We start from the raw sequence: 16,267 nt of genomic DNA, 5'->3' as shown, positions 1-16,267 counted from the left end.
GTGTGTGTGTGTGTGTGTGTCTATGCATCACATTTATTCTAAACAATGCTAAACATGATTTCAAAAAAGTTGTCGTTCTCACATTAAATGTCCCATCAGGGTTTCTTCCTTTGTAGCTGAAGGTCAAACTTCCACCGTAGTGATGCGACGCTGACACCAGGGAAGCCAGCAGGAGCAGCTGAAGCAGGAACAGCACGGTGGAGGCCATGACGATGCTCCACACTCCACTCAGTGATGCTCTCATCCACCTGCAGCCTCTTATATGCACGTGCTCAAAGAGGAGGCAACACCTGCGCTCAGGTCACTGGAATGAATTCCAGCTTTCACTCAACACTAAAACAGCTGCAGAACTGGTTTCAGAGAACAAACGGGATTAAAAACATGTTTTACCGTAAGTATTATTCATGAACTTTCGCAAGGTCAAAATGAAACTTAATATTGAAAAGTTCCACTACGCTGGACCCAGTTCTGACTGTACTTGGAGTTTCTGCTCAGCTCTCAGTTTAATAAATGCCAACAACAACCATTATCTTATGCTTTTATTATAGCAACTAAACTTATTTTGAGGTTTTGAAAAAAGACAGAGTTTCCATCTGTCAATTCAATTCAGTTCAAAAATACTTTATTAACCCCAGAGGGAAATTAAATGTTGTAACTCATCATCCTGGTTTCATTAAAGAGTTGTTCTAGATGCTGATGGCTGTGGGCAGGAAGGATCTCTTGTAACGGTCTGTCCTGCAGCAGATCTTAAGAAGCCTCTGACTGAAGTTATTATTTATTAGTTATTATTATTAGTGTATTGTATTTTTTCCTCTTTAATTTTACTCTCATTGATTGTTGTTGTTGTTGTTGTTGAGCACTTTGATAACAGGTTCTGTTTTAAATGTGCTCTATAAATAAAGTTGACTTGACGACTTGAAGACACTCTGTTGTTGTATGACAGTCTGTTGTTGTATGACAGTCTGATGAAGAGGATGCTGAGGGTTGTCTATAATGTTCTTCATTTTATGAAGAATCCTTCTTTGAACAATCATCTCCAAAGGTTCTAGAGGAGTCCCCAGAACTGAGCCAGCCTTCTTTATGAGCTTGTTGATCTTTTTTAAGTCACTTGCTCTGGTGCTGCCCCCCAGCAGATGATGGCAGAAGAGACAGCGCTCTCTACAACAGACTTATAGAAGATATGCAGCATCTTGCTGCAAACACTGAAGGACTTCAGCTTCCTCAAGAAGTACAGTCTGCTCTGTCCCTTCTTGTAGACGCTTCACTGTTGCATTTCCAGTCCAGTCTGTTGTCCAGGTGAACCCCAAGGTATTTATACTTCTCCACCACCTCCACTTCTTCTCCCATGATGGAAATAGGGTTGGACCTGTTCCTGATTCTCCTGAAATCTACAATCATCTCCTTTGTTTTGTTCACATTCAAGATGAGATGATTGTTTCCACACCATGCCAGAAAGTGGTCCACCAGTTCCCTGTACTCAGCTTCTTGTCCATCTCTGATACACCCGACTACTGCAGAGTCATCTGAATATTTCTACAGATGACAGGAGTCTGTTTTGTACTGGAAATCTGAGGTGTACAGAGTGAAAAGGAATGGTGAGAGTACAGTCCCCTGTGGTGCTCCTGAGCTACTGACCACCTGGTCAGACACACAACCCTTCAGTCTCACAAACTGTGGTCTGTCCGTCAGGTAGTCTTTGATCCAGGTGATTGTTGAGGCCTCCACCTGAGTCTTCTGGAGTTTCTGACAAAGCAAATCAGGCTGGATTGTGTTAAATGCACTGGAGAAATCAAAGAACATGACTCTTACAGTGCTGTCTGCCTTTTCTAGATGACTGTGAGTTTGCTGAAGCAGGTGTATGATGGCATCTTCAACTCCAAGTCCACGTCGATAAGCAAACTGCAGTGGGTCCTGATATGTGTTTGTTTGTTTAGTCAGGTGGGTCAGCAGAAGTCTCTCTAGGACCTTCATGATGTGGGATGTCAGGGCAACAGGTCTATAGTCATTGAGGACTGATTGGTGAGTTTTCTTTGGCACTGGAACAAGACAGGATGTTTTCCACAACACTGGAACCTTCTCCTGGGTCAGGCTAAGGTTGAAGAGGTGCTGCAGGACCCCACAGAACTGCTCTGCACAGATCTTCAGGACTCTGGGACTGACACCATCTGGACCTGCAGCCTTATTCCGGTTCAGTCTCTCCAGCTGCTTCCTCACCTGACTTCTGGAGACGCAGAGGGGGGAGGCAAAGGAGGTATCAGCATCTTCTGATTTGGTTGAAGACCAATAAGTAGTAGAAGAAGAAGGGTCCATGACTGAGGTGGTAGATACAATATTTGAGGTGTTAAAGGACAGCCTTGAGTCAATGGAGGGTGGTATGTATGTTTGGCTGTGGGCAAGAGAGGAGGATGCTGAGCTTGTTCCTAAACTGAACCTAATGAAGAATGTGTTCAGTTCATTGGCTCTGTCCAGATCAGAAGGATGGATCCTTCTGATCCTCCTTCTGCTTGAAGCCTGTGATCTGTTTCATCCCTGACCACACCTCTGTGATATTGTACTGCTGGAGTTTGCTCTCCAGCTTCTTCTTGTACACCTCCTTGCTGTTTCTTATCTTGACTTTTAGTTGCTTCTGTGTGCTCCTCAATAATTCCCCGTCTCCCTCCCTGAAGGTTCTTTTTTCTGGTTTAGCAGTTCCTTCAGGTCAGTGGTAATCCAGGGTTTGTTACTGGGGAAGCAGCTCACTGTTCTGGTGGGGATGGTGTTGTTTACACAGAAGTTTATATAGTCGGTCACACACTCAGTCATGGCATTGATGTCCTCTCCATGTGGCTGGCACAGTGCATCCCAGTCTGTAGCGTCAAAACAACCCCGCAGGGCGTCTTCAGCTTCCGTTGACCATTGTCTCACAGTTCTCTGTTCATAAGAGGGAGCACATCACCCCCACTCCAGCTTCACTCCACTGTTCATTTTAGAGTTCATTTTAAGATTTTTTTGTTTGTTTGTTCTTAAAAGTTTAAATGGTCTTACCCATCCTACCTCTATGAGCTGCTCCATCCATATTCTCCTGCTCGGTGCCTCAGATCAGCTGATCAGCTGCTCCTGGGGGTGCTGAGGTCCAAATGGAGGCTCAGAGGGGACAGAGCTTTTTCTGTAGCTGCTCCAAGACTGTGGAACGATCTCGCTCTTCTCATCAGACAAGCACCTTCACTGTCCAGTTTTAAAATGCTTTTAAAAACACATTTTTACTCCCTGGCACAGACTGAATTTGTTCTGCACCGTTTTTATTGTTTTATTGATCTTAATGTTTTAACAACTGTGTGTGTGTGTGTGTGTTTTTAAACTTTCTTGGTTTTAGGTGTACAGCAATTTGTTGCAGCTGTGGCTGTTTTAAAGGGCTTTATAAATAAAGTAATATTATTATTATTATTATTATTATTATTATTATTATAGATAAAGGATGACTCACTGTGGAGACCCCTGAAGAAAGAAAAGCTGAAAGAAGAAGAGGAAGAAGTAGCTTAGTTATTCACAACATACTGTGTGACAGTTCGCCTTACTGTAGGAGATCACATATTGTTATTTTCCAGATCTGACCAAAAGACAAAAACTTTGTCCTTTGTCAACACGATAGGTCTAAAACTCTGGTACAAAAGGCGATGTGTGACGTGTATTATTTCAAGGAATACTCATTTTTGAATTACTGACAGGTTTAAGGTGACAAGCTTGTACTTTCATCACTGTTATACAAATTCATCTGAATCTACAAGGAAGTTCACACATTTTGAACATCAACCACAGACACAGAGAGTCCTAACAGTGAATGTTTTCCTTCTGCATAAATGAAAGAAAGAACGAAACCTGAACATGTCATTTTTGGTTTAGTGGGGACGGGCCAGGTCACGGTTAATTTCTTCTGAATGTCAACGATTGTTAGGATACTAGAATATAAACTGGTTTCAAAAGTGTACAGATAAAAAGGCAGAAAGCAATAGCAAAGAAAATAGAGGTTTTAAATTTGGAAGTGTAAAGATAGGAACGACAACAAGTAAGTGAATATTTTAATCAGAGACTCCTTTTGAAGGAACAATAACAACAAATTGATTTCCTCGTACATATGTGATAAAGTTACTTTCCCAAGAGGCTGAAAGAACAACTGGGCAAATAAATGGCCTGAAAACATATATCCAAACATGCAAAATATGAAGAAAACTATTTTTTAAAGCATATCAAATATAGATTAGGTAGGAGTAGGAATTAGGAATCAAGTATCACTCACTAATAATTCACTTAAAAATATGTCTCTAATATTTATTAAACTATACCTTGATTGTAAATGTATTATTCAAACATACATCAGAAAGCAGTGGCCTTTTTTCTGCCATATCCTGTTTTATTTGTTGTTTGCTGGGCTCAAACAAAAAACTTTAGTCAAGTTGAATATCAAAGGTCAGGTTCAATCTTTTTATTTAAGACATTAACGAACAACTCCTTGGTGTCCCAAAGTGCTGCACATACAGTGCTGTAAAAATAAATGAGAAAACCAAAGCTGTTACGTGTACTAAAATAGAAATGATATGAGTATAAAGTGCTGAAAATATATGCATATAAGTATAAATTCACATATACACACATAGATTTACACATCATTTTATTCAAGATCAACTGGGATAAAAGCCAGGACGTGACTTGGGGCGGCTGTGGCTGAGTGGTTAGAGCAGTTGTTCTATGCAAGAGTTGGGTGTTCAATTCTACCAGCAGTCACATGACAAAGTGTCCTTGGGCAAGGCACTGAACTCCTCATTGCCTTCAATGTGTGTCCCAATCGATGTATGAATGTGCTAAAACACTGATTATTCTTTGTATAGATAATAATAATAATAATAATTAATTTGTATAGCACCTTTCAAACAAATGTTACAAAGTGCTTCACATTAATCACTTAAAACAAAATCATAAATGACATCAGAAACACAAAAGTATACCAAATCAATTAAAATAAAAACATAAAAAAGAAAGAAATTCAGATATTAAAAGCCTTATTAAACAAGTAAGTTTTAACTAATGATTTAAAAGAAGACGATGAAGAGGCCTGTCTAATATTTAAAGGAAGAGCATTCCACACATCAGGAGCCCTGACCATAAAAGCCCTCCCTCCTGTCACCAGTCGAGCTCTGGGAGTGGAGAGTAAGAACAGATTTAAGGATCTGAGATTGCAAAAAGGGATGTAGGGGGTAAGAAGCTCAGATAGATATTATGGCGCAAGACCGTTCAGGGATTTAAAAACAAACAATAACATTTTAAAATCAATTCTAAAAACCACAGGGAGCCAGTGCAACGAGGACAGAACAGGAGTGATGTGCTGATATTTATGGGATCTTGTGAGAACTCTAGCTGCAGTGTTTTGTACTAATTGAAGGCGATTCAGAGAACTTTGGGGCAGACCAGAAAATAAAGAATTACAATAATCAAGATGACAAGAGACAAAGGCATGAATAAGAGTTTCTGCATCAGATAAATGCTCTGATTTTGGCAATAATCCCAATTTGAAAAAAATGCTGTTTTAGTGAGGTTCTTAAAATGTTTAGAAAAACTAAGATCAGAATCAAAGGTCACCCCCAAATTTCTGGCTTCACGAGTGCAGTTAAAACCAAGAACAGAAAGAGACTGAACTACTAAATCCCTTTTGGGCTTGGGTCCAAACAACTTCACCTCAGTTTTATCGTTGTTGAGTGAAAGAAAATTATCAGACATCCAGGTTTTGATGTCTGTAAGGCATAGATAAAGTTTATTGAGTGTGGAGAGGTCCGATGGGTTAATAGCCAAATAAATCTGGGAATTGTCTGCATAAAAATGAAAAGAAACATTGAATTTATGAATAACCCGACAAAGTGGTAGCATATAAATAGAAAATAATAGTGGCCCAAGAAAAGACACTTGGAGGACACCACAGGTGAGAGAAGCTGAACTAGAGGAATTATTGCCAGAAATTACCGAAAAAGTTCCGTCATGAAGATCTAGTAGAGTGCTGTATGACTGGGTAAATGAGGGCACAGATTGTGTTGTAAAGAGTTTTGAGTATCTCAACAAGATAGAAAAGCACTAAGTACATTTACTCCAAGTCAAGTCAATTTCATTTATAAAGCACATTTAAAACAGCAGCTGTTACCAAAGTGCTTAACAATAACATCAATGAGAGTAAAATTAATGGTAAAAATAACGCTAATGATAGCACAAAAAATATATTCAAAGCAAAAAAACATAAAAACACAGAACAAAAAAATAAAACATTAAATCAACTCACACTGTGTGAAATGCCTGAGAAAACAATGTGTTTTTAGCAGAGATTTGAACACTGGAAGGGAGGTGGCCTGCCTGATGTAGGGGGGCAGGTTGTTCCAAAGTTTGGGGCCCATGACTGTAAATGCCCGATCACCTCTAAGCTTCAGTTTAGTTTTTGTTTGGAACAGCCAAAAGCAGCTAATCAGATGGTCTCAGGGTCCGAGAGGGAACATATGGTTCCAGTAGCTTAGATAAGGGGGTGCAAGGCCATTTAAGCACTTATAGGTCAACAGGAGAATTTTAAAACCAATTATTTTACACACAGGGAGCCAGTGAATGGGAGGACAGAAATGGTGTATATGCTCAAACCTACGAGTTCTGGTTAAGAGCCAAGCAACAGCATTCTGGATGAGCTGGAGATGCAAAATGGGGACCTGGCTGACCCCAGGATAGAGTGCATTACAGTAGTCCAGTCAGGTTGTAATAAAGGCATGGGCTCATTTTTCAAGGTCAGATTTGGACAACACTGGCTTAAGCTTAGCCATCTGCCTTAATTGAAAGAAGTTTTTCTGCAGAACAGAGTTGATTTGTTTGTCGATCTTGGAGTCAGAGTCTAAAACCATCCTGAGATTTTTAACAGACTGCTAAAGATATGGCTGAAGGGAGTCCAAATTTACAGGATCAGAGGTGGCGGTTGAGGTCGGGTTTAACACAATGACTACAGTCTTATGATTGTTAAAATTTAAAACATTTGAAGCCATCCATGTCTTAATGTCATGCAGACATTTTAACTGAGGGTGAATGGCGCAAGCACTAGCTGCTTTCAAGGGCAGGTAAAACAATGGAATTAAAGACCATGTTTCCTCAGGATAGACCCAGAGGAAGCAAAAGAATGAGAAAAAAAGGGGTTCAAGAACTGAGTCCTGTGGGACCCCGCAGGAAAGCGGCATCAAAGCAGATACATTATTACCAACCTTGACACAAAAACTCCTGTCACTCAGATATGAGCAGAACCATTCTAATGCACCACCTGTAATCCCAACCCAGTGTTCCAACTGCAATATAGGGATACTGTGGTCAACAGTATCAAACATAGCAGTAAGGTTCAGGATTATAAGTACAACAAACTGTCCAGAATCATTCGATACCAGAATGTCATTTCAAACCGTCACTAACGCTGTTTCAATTCAATTCAATTCAATTCAAAAATACTTTATTAATCCCAGAGGGAAATTAAGTGTTGTCATGGCTCATCATCTTGGTTTCGTTCAAGAGTTGTTATAGATGCTGAGCTGTGGGCAGGAAGGATCTCCTGCAGTGAATTCAAAGAATCTGGCCACAGATACTGATCCATCCACCTGGATCCAGCTTGCTGTCAGATCTGGTGGGCCTCTTGGTCCTCATGGGTAGCAGAACTGCCCGACTGCTGGGTAGAATTCCTCCCTGAGCGATGGTCACTCCTCCCAGCAGTCTGCCGAGCTTCTCGTCACCACGGACAGCCAGCTTACGGTGTTGGGGGATGATCCTGGTCCTCCCGTTGTCAAAAGCTGAGTTTCCCACCAGCTCCATGATCTTGGTGGTCAGGTACTCGAGCACAGCTGCCAGGTTGATGGAAATTCAACCACTGTGCCTCCTTTTCTACTTCTTTGGGGCTGTAGCTGATGTATTTGAGCTTTTGATATGTTAATCAGATGCTCCTGGTTGTAAAAAAAACCCACCTTGTCGCCATGGTTACGCATCATAACAAATGCCCAAAAGTAGAAAAGTTTCTATAAAAATCCTTCCAGCTGCACAGCATCCAATACCAGAGGAATTAATCATGCGAAAACAGTGATTTACATCCAGAAAAAAGAGAAATTAAAGTTTTCAAAAGCAATAACAGAATGAAAGTTACAGAGCTGCTCCAACATGCAGCCACCCCGAGCGGCGCAATTCTAGAACGTCACAATTATAGTTTCGGTGCTGTGAAGTTGTTTAAAACCAGAATGAAAGTTCTTGAAAATTCCGTTCTCATTCAAAACCTCATTTAATTGAATAAAAACTATTTTCTCCAGGATTTTGGACAGAAAGGGAAGTTTTGAGATTGGTCTGAAATTTGAGCAAACTGAAGGATCACGTTCAGGTTTCTTATTGGATGAAAAACTGCATGTTTGTAAACATCATGGGCCACAACAAAGTCCATGCTCAATGATCCAGGTATACAATCGTTGGTTACGTACTGTAACCCCAGATTCTATGAGTATAAGCGTAGCCCGTTAAGGCTGTCGCTAATGGGTTTATCCCGATATGCGTAGCATTGCAAAGAAAAAATTTAGTCCACGCCCACCTGCTGTGTGGGCCCCACCCGGTCCGTATAAATTACGTTAAGAGCGGGAAATCGGCTCCCAAATAGCTTTTTCTTCAGCTACTTAGGAGCCAGTGAGGCCCAACGCTTAAAGGGCTACGCTTATACTCATAGAATCTGGGATTACTGTACGTAACCAATGTTCTATTTCGTATAAGCTTAGCCCTTTAAGGCTGTCGCTGATGGGTTTAGGACAAAGCGGATGTGGTCCTCGCCTCACTGGGTCCATTCGAACACCGTATGAAGCAGAAGCTTGCCCAAAAAACGTCTTTTCACTCAGCTCCCCATGTGCGTAATTACGCATTGCGTAATTATGTGTGCCATGCACAGACGCATGTTGTGTAACTATGCGTTCTGAATGCATGAATGCCCCGGAAAAAAATTTAATGGGAAGGGAAAATATGCTGAAAAGAGCCATGAACCAACCGGTTATGGCTGAACAATATGAACAGATTAATAATAACAGGAGAGCTGATTATTAATCAAATGGGATTGGTAACAATAGTTGTGAACTGATTAGTGACAATAGAACCAAAATAACAATCACAACTTGTGACTGATACCAACATCTCACACTGTAATGCATGCAGACAGATGTGAGTTAAACGGAGTTCCATGAAACAACAATATTCATTCTGTAAAACACTAAGGACAGAATGTGTCATGGAACGGGCCGTCACATCACGTAGATAAAAGCGAATGAATGAGCAGCGTGTTGACCACGTGGCCGCAGTGCAAAATGTCCTACATTGTCATACCATTATGCAAGGCAGTCGAAGATGCGATACCCCTGGTCGAGTGTGCTCTGAGGTTGAGAGGAGGCTCTAAATCTGATGCTCTGTAAGCTTCAGAAATGGCCTCACACAGCCAGTGTGACAAGCGCTGGGTGGATAACGGGCGACCTGCAGGTGCATCTCTATAATGCACAAACAAATGTTGAGTTTGACGCATTGCAGCTGTGCGTGTTATGTAACACGTCAACGCCCGCACCGGACAGAGAAAATGGAAAAACGCCTCTTCTTCTGATTTGTGGGGGGAAGGGAAAAACCCCTCCAACGATATCACCCTTGATTTAAAAGAGCTTGTGATGTTTTAGGCATAAAGCTGGATTTGGTCTTAAATCACCTGAGCTGCCGTCAGCCTGAATTCTAAGACATGACGGAGCAACAGAGAAGGCAGATAAATCACTCACCCTCTTAGCGGATGTTAAAGCCAGCAGCAGGTTTTTTTAAGAGACAAGAATTTAATTGGGACCTGATCCAGAGGCTCAAATGGAGCTTTGATCAGGGCTTGCAGGACCAGCGTTAAAACCCACTGTGGAGCAAGTGGGTGAAACAGGCCTGCGTCTCTGTACACCTTTTAGAAAACGCTTCATCAGCGGATGATTAAAACCTGTTCTGTCTCCGAACCCTTCGTGGCATACGTTTTAATCGTACTGGACGCCAAATTTCTGTCTATCAGCTGTTGTAGAAAAGACAACATGCCACCTAGTGGACATGAGATGACCTCTACACCTTTCTCAGTACACCAGCGCTGAAAAACTGTCCACTTTGATGTGTACAGCGCTGTGGTAGATGTAGCACGTGAATCCTGGATTGTGCGCACTACATCCTGTGGGAGACCCATCCTCTCTAAGCGGATCTGCTCAGCATCCAGACCCACAGGTGCTGGCCTTTTTCTGGGTAACTCCTGATCGCTCCTCCTGCCTGCAAGAGAGCGTCCTCCCTCCATGGCATTTTCCACGGGTGCCCCGACAGCAGGCATTGCAGGACTGGGAACCATGGTGTGTTCACGCGCTCGGGGGCCACCAGGAGAGCTGTCAATCCCTCCTCCTGAACTCGGTTCAGGAACCGTAAAATCAGAGGAGTTGGAGGAAACGCATACAGAAGCGTTTTGGGCCATGGGCTGTGGGCAAACGCATACACCCCCAGCGGTGGTTCGTCTCGCGGGCTCAGAGAACATCATAGTTGACAATGAGCATTTTCTCGTGTCGCAAATATGTCCACAGCTGCTTTGCCAAATTTCTGCTATGTCTGAGTCATCAGGTCTGGATGGAGAGTCCAGTCCCTGTGACGTGGACCGCCCCTTGACATCACATCTGCCCCTTTGTTCAGAACACCGGGTATGTAAACTGCTCTGATGGAGAGCAGATTTTGGTGAGCTCAACACAGTAGCTTTTGCGCAATGTGTAACATCTGCGCTGAGCGCACACCCCCCTGCCGGTTTATGAAAGCAGCAGTCACCTTTTTGTCTGTGTAAATCAAAACGTGTTGATTCTGTAGCACGGGAGCAAAGTGTTGAATCACGTTCAGCACCGTGCGACACTCCAAAACATTTATGTGGGCTGATGTGTGCTGGGGCCACAGTGCCCCTACTGCTTGAGATAGGCATGTCCCACCCAGCCTGACAGCGACACGTCCGTGAAGACTGGCACGTGTGACGTGGGTCTGCTGACGTGGGTCTGCTGACGGGGGCTCCCTCTGACAGAACCAGGGTGTTTCCCCAGTGTCAGAGGTCTGCCCTCACAGAGGGAGGAACAGTGATCATCCGTCTCTTTTGTTTTTCTGGATCCACACGCAGACGCGCAAATCACCTCTGGAGGCATCTCATGTGTAATAAACCCAGCGGGACAACTGTGTGAGCTGATTACATCATTCCTAACAGCTTCATTATAGAAAACAGCTGTTACCACTCTGCCAGGTCTTACGAGACGGAGCTGGTCTTTTAACACTAGAAGTCCCAGAGAAGGGTCATTTAACATTTCTACCTTTGGAACCCAGAGACGGGTCGAGTGACCTGAAGGATTTTAGCTAACATCCTATAATGAGCTGTTAACAGGCGCTTTTGTTTTGTAAATAAGGCCATTACTGGTGCACCACAGGAGGGGGCACGCTTAACTCCCAACTAACTGTTTTCCATTGAGTTTACCCATTTAGTTTCTAGTTAGTTATATTCAGTTTATTGTATTTTATAATATGAAGATTTTTTATATATATATTGGTGGCACGTTGTTGCACATTTTGAACAAATTGAAGTCGATTTACCGTTTATTTTTCAATTGGTTTGGCTCATTTCTTGAAACCGAGATGACATTCTCAAAACACCACGTGAAACACAACTCAAGAGACTTTGCATTTTGAGGTTACTGACAATTTGTATGAAACACATATTTTGTTTTGATATATATAATATTTAGCTTAGTTTTGAGCAAAAAAGCACAGACCATAAGCAATTGTGTGTAAGTCAAGAGGACTAAAACTTCAGCATGAGAAATATAAAAAACAACAACCGTTATTTGTTTCCATGCTTTTTATTTTTGTCATAAAAATACAAGGGATAAAACAATTCTACACATATTTACACTATGCTCTAGTGGGGGGGCTGCGTGTGTGTGAGTGGCATGTCCTCCTTGTGTGACTGGCATTTCAGCACTCACTCAGCAGTCCATCTGCACTGTCGAAACATACCTGGCACTGCCAGGGTATGTCCCTGGTACATTTGCCACATGTGTATTTGTAGCAGTTGACGCATCTCACAGTTGCACAATTGTTCGTGCATCGATGTTTGATCTGACACTTTGCCCTTTTGCCAGGGCTGGGTGTGGAAGGTTGTTGCTGAAGCAGTTTCTCCTTGCGTGCCTTCTTCTCACAATTAATTTGGTTATTTTTTTCTAAACTGTCATTTTGAACCCACTTCTCTTTTTTCTGAAAGAAAAACATTACTAAAATCTTTTAGAAAAACTTTTGCATATGTCTTGAAACAGATTGTATGTTTTGCAAACTTTTGTTTTGTTTTGTTCATTTGGCAAAATGACCTGGATAATGCATCTCTCCCAAAACACTTCATGTATGCTTCAAAACAAAATATGTGTTTCATACAAATTGTCAGTAACCTCAAAATGCAAAGTCTCTTGAGTTGTGTTTCACATGGTGTTTTGAGAATGTCATCTCGGTTTCAAGAAATGAGCCAAACCAATTGAAAAATAAACGGTAAATCGACTTCAATTTGTTCAAAATGTGCACCAACGTTCCACCAAGAGATATAAGTTCAAAATATAACTAGTTGATTTCGCATCTGTTTGGAGTATTAGACGGACGTTTGTGTGAGTTCAGCTTATCTCTCCCCTGCTGATTCCTAAGGCAATGGCCACATTTACAAATGAAAGGATGCTAATTGGAGCCATCAGAGTTGTCCGGTTTGGAGCACTACTTTGACTAAGGCTGCGCTTTTTTGCGCAAGTGAACCTGGCTTCTAAATCCCCCGCTCCCTGGATTGGACATTGGAATGCAGTCTGGTGAGGTGGGTGTGTCTGAGTTACTTGTGTGCATATTTAAAACAAATGGCAGTTAATGGCCCCCCAAATTGTTGAGGAGAAGGAGGGGGTTTGTCCTCAGGATCTTGAAAATCTAGTCACTCTAGTGCTAAGGGTCTTTTGACCCTTTTTCAGGACTTCTGGGGGGAGGTCGAAATTCCTGGGACTTCTAGTGTTAAAGTGTTGATTCTCGTTTGTGATAAACGAGCCCTCGTGGTGTTTGAGTTAGCTCCACTCCCAGATGAACAATTGTCTGGGCCGGGAAAATTGAGCTTTTCTTCCAATTTATGGTGAAGCCCAGATTTAACAGGTGTGATGTCAACACCTGAGCCTGCATCACTGCTTCCTGTCTGGAGCGTGACAGCAGCAGCAGGTCGTCCAGGTAAAACAAAACTCTTATCCCTGCTCTGTGTAACAGATGCAGGGCTGTCTCCACACACTTTGAGAACGTACGAGGTGCGAGAGGATAACCGAACGGCAGCCTGTTGTACTGATACTTCATCCCTTGAAAGGAGAAACGCAGGAATTTTCTGTGTTTTGGGATGATCGGTATGTGAAAATAAGCGTCTTTCAGGTTGACGGAAAACAAACCAGTCGTTTCTCTGGATGTTGTCCAACAGCTGTCTGATTGTCAACATGTGAAACGGTTTGTCCATGATCACCTTGTTGAAAGCTGACAGATCCAAAATCGGTCTCATCCCTCCCGTCCGTTTGGGAACCAGGAAGTAACGTGAGTAAAACCCTGTGTTTTTCTCTCCGTTGGGAACTCTGGAGATTACTTCTTTTATCAGAAGCTCTTGGACTTCTGCATTTAGGGATGAGATTTGGTCTGGTGATGACAGGACCGTCTCTAAAATTCATCTGAACGGAGGGGGTCGGGTTGCAAATTGCAACGTGTAACCTTTGCATAACACCCTGGCCATCCATCTGTCTGGTGAGCATGTTTTTAGCCACTTTTAGTTTTTAACATTCGTGGAGTGGATGTGCGTTTAAGTGATGCATCATGTTTTGTACGGATGTCATCCAGTCCACCGCCTCGACCGCCGTCATGTGTTGCGGGAATGTTTTCCGCGTGACCCAAGGCGAGGCTTCCTCGAAAGGGCTCTGAACGTGCCCGTGTGCTGCGTTCGGACCGCGGACCAACCTTCATGTCTAGGTGGGCCAGTGTGTGCTGAAGCGAAGCGTGGCAACTGATGACTCCGTGGCAGCTGATGACACCGTGGGGCTGCGTGTTTGACGCCACTGCGGTGAAAACGCGTGTCGCTCCTGCCGTTTGTGGTGTCCTGTGCTGGGTTTGCTTTGAGATCTCGCATCTATGCCGCCATGAGCGGGCGAGCGCTGCGAAGCTGTGAGTGCGACTTCATCTACGCCGTGCCGTTTGAGTGAAGACTGAAAGCCCCGCGGGAGCACATGTTTTCTCTGGTGGGACGTGCGCCGCTCTCACAGGAAGTGAGACTCGTCACTGGGTTCGCTCAGCTGTCTCACACTTATGCTGCCGTGAGCGGCCGAGCACTGAGACGTGGTGGATGAAGGCATTTATGCCGATGTGGGCCAGTGAACGCCGGGGAGCTGTGTGTGCACCATCATCAACGCATCGCCGTTTGGGTGAAGGCTGTATGCGTCGCGTGAGTGCGCGTTTGACACCGCTTGGGTGAGGATCGTGCAGCTCAGGTTGACGAGTTATTTCGCTTACCATTGTGAGGTGTGAGCGTCTCGTCATGTCTTGGAGCAACGGTGAGTTTAAAAAACCCTTATTAAAGACACGTCTCGTTATGTGTGGAGGGTGTGTGCGCAGCCGCTGTGAGTCCATCTGAGCTTACAGACTGGATAGAAACAGACACTTGATCATTGAATGATGTTTTATTTAACATTTGTGTCATATTTACACACACCCTCTGCAGACCATCATTCTGAATCTTTTCCCCCATGAGCTCTGAGATTTGTTGGCCCAGGGCGCCGTCTGCTGGGGGTCTCTGGGAAAAACGTTGGACACTCTGTTGCCGGGATGAAGATGGCCGGACAGGCTGAAGCTCAGCGAGACGGCCGTGGAACCGTCTGCCACCGGCTCATTTTGTGTGGAGGGTGTGAGAGAGAGCCACTGTCAGATCATCTGAGCTGACAAACTGGCTAAAAATGGACACTTTCATCATTAAATGATGTTTTACTCCAAACTTGTGTCACCTACACACATTCTCTGCCACAACCGTCAATTGCTCTGCCATTTGTTGTCCTAGACCGCCATCTGTTGGCGGTCTCAGGGAAACGCTGAAAAACTCTGTCTTCCGGCTGCGATGCGGACCGGCAGACAGCAAAGAGGCGCACCGGTTGGGGGTGACATCAGCTGCTCTGCAGACGGAGCGTTGTCTCCTCCCACCTCTGAACATGTACGCCAACAGCGTAATGTGTTGTTCGTTGCGGCCGTCTGGAATGCATGCTGGTGAGCTCAGTTGGAGAGCGGTGTCACCGTCTCGGTTATGCTAACCGGAGGCACCGGGACGCTGGTCCACCTGGAACATCTTGCTCCAATGATGCCTCCGTCAGGCTTTGCTCCAAGGGGCACTGAGGGACTTTCCGCTCGGTGAACCCCTGCTCTGGAGATGGGTGCAGACTGTGGAGACCCCCCACACACACAATCTACCAGGAAAACCGGCTGTGGCCTCGCCCGTAGGACGTCCTGTTGGGAAAACGAGGCCAGGTGGATCAAGACGGTGAGCCGGAATGGAACCTAGTAAAAACAACCTCCCCGCCGGATCATCCGAACTGGTGGGGAAAGGCATGGGACATAAAAAAGGTCCCTTCATGTCAGCCGCCTCCTGGGTTACGCCGGGCAATCCCAGAGGGTGACGTTGGCCGGGAGCGGTGTGATTGCCGATGCGAAACGAGGTGGGATTGGGTGAGCATTCACGCAGCCCCCCTCCAACGACACTACGCTCTCCAGGAGGGAATGAGCAGCGGGGGCTGCAGCTGAGCGCCGCCTGTCCCGGAGGAACCATCCAATTCACTCCGAGGGTTGGCGATAAGAGGAAAATTACAAGATGACGTTGTCCAGCCTGTAGCGACCTGTCACTGAGAAATATTCCTCGGCGCTTACCTTGAAACAAGACTGCTCGTCAGCTTTTCCTCAGGAAGGAGAGCTCACCGGACGACCGGAGGTCGACGTGCTGGGCCAAGCATTCTTAACAAAGGTTGGTCATCTACACAACTTTCCTTCTTCGTTCTTCTGACAGTGCTATTAGCTTGCTGAAAAAAAATGGGAGCCGATTTCCCGCTCTTAACGTAATTTATACGGACCAGGTGGGGCCCACATAGCAGGTGGGCGTGGACTAAATTTTTTC

General features: G+C 44.2%; 1 protein-coding gene across 1 annotated transcript in view; it reads right to left on the bottom strand.

The window, feature by feature from the left end:
* Nucleotides 1-16,267, bottom strand: part of LOC119427401 (oncoprotein-induced transcript 3 protein-like) — a 70,896-nt gene that overhangs the window by 32,763 nt on the left and 21,866 nt on the right. The window lies entirely within an intron of this gene.

The sequence above is a fragment of the Nematolebias whitei genome, chromosome 2 (assembly GCF_014905685.2).
Source record: "Nematolebias whitei isolate Nwh7 chromosome 2, NemWhi1, whole genome shotgun sequence".
Classification (NCBI taxonomy): domain Eukaryota; kingdom Metazoa; phylum Chordata; class Actinopteri; order Cyprinodontiformes; family Rivulidae; genus Nematolebias; species Nematolebias whitei.
Note: the sequence above shows the minus strand (reverse complement) of the source record. Positions and strands in the feature narration are given on the sequence as shown.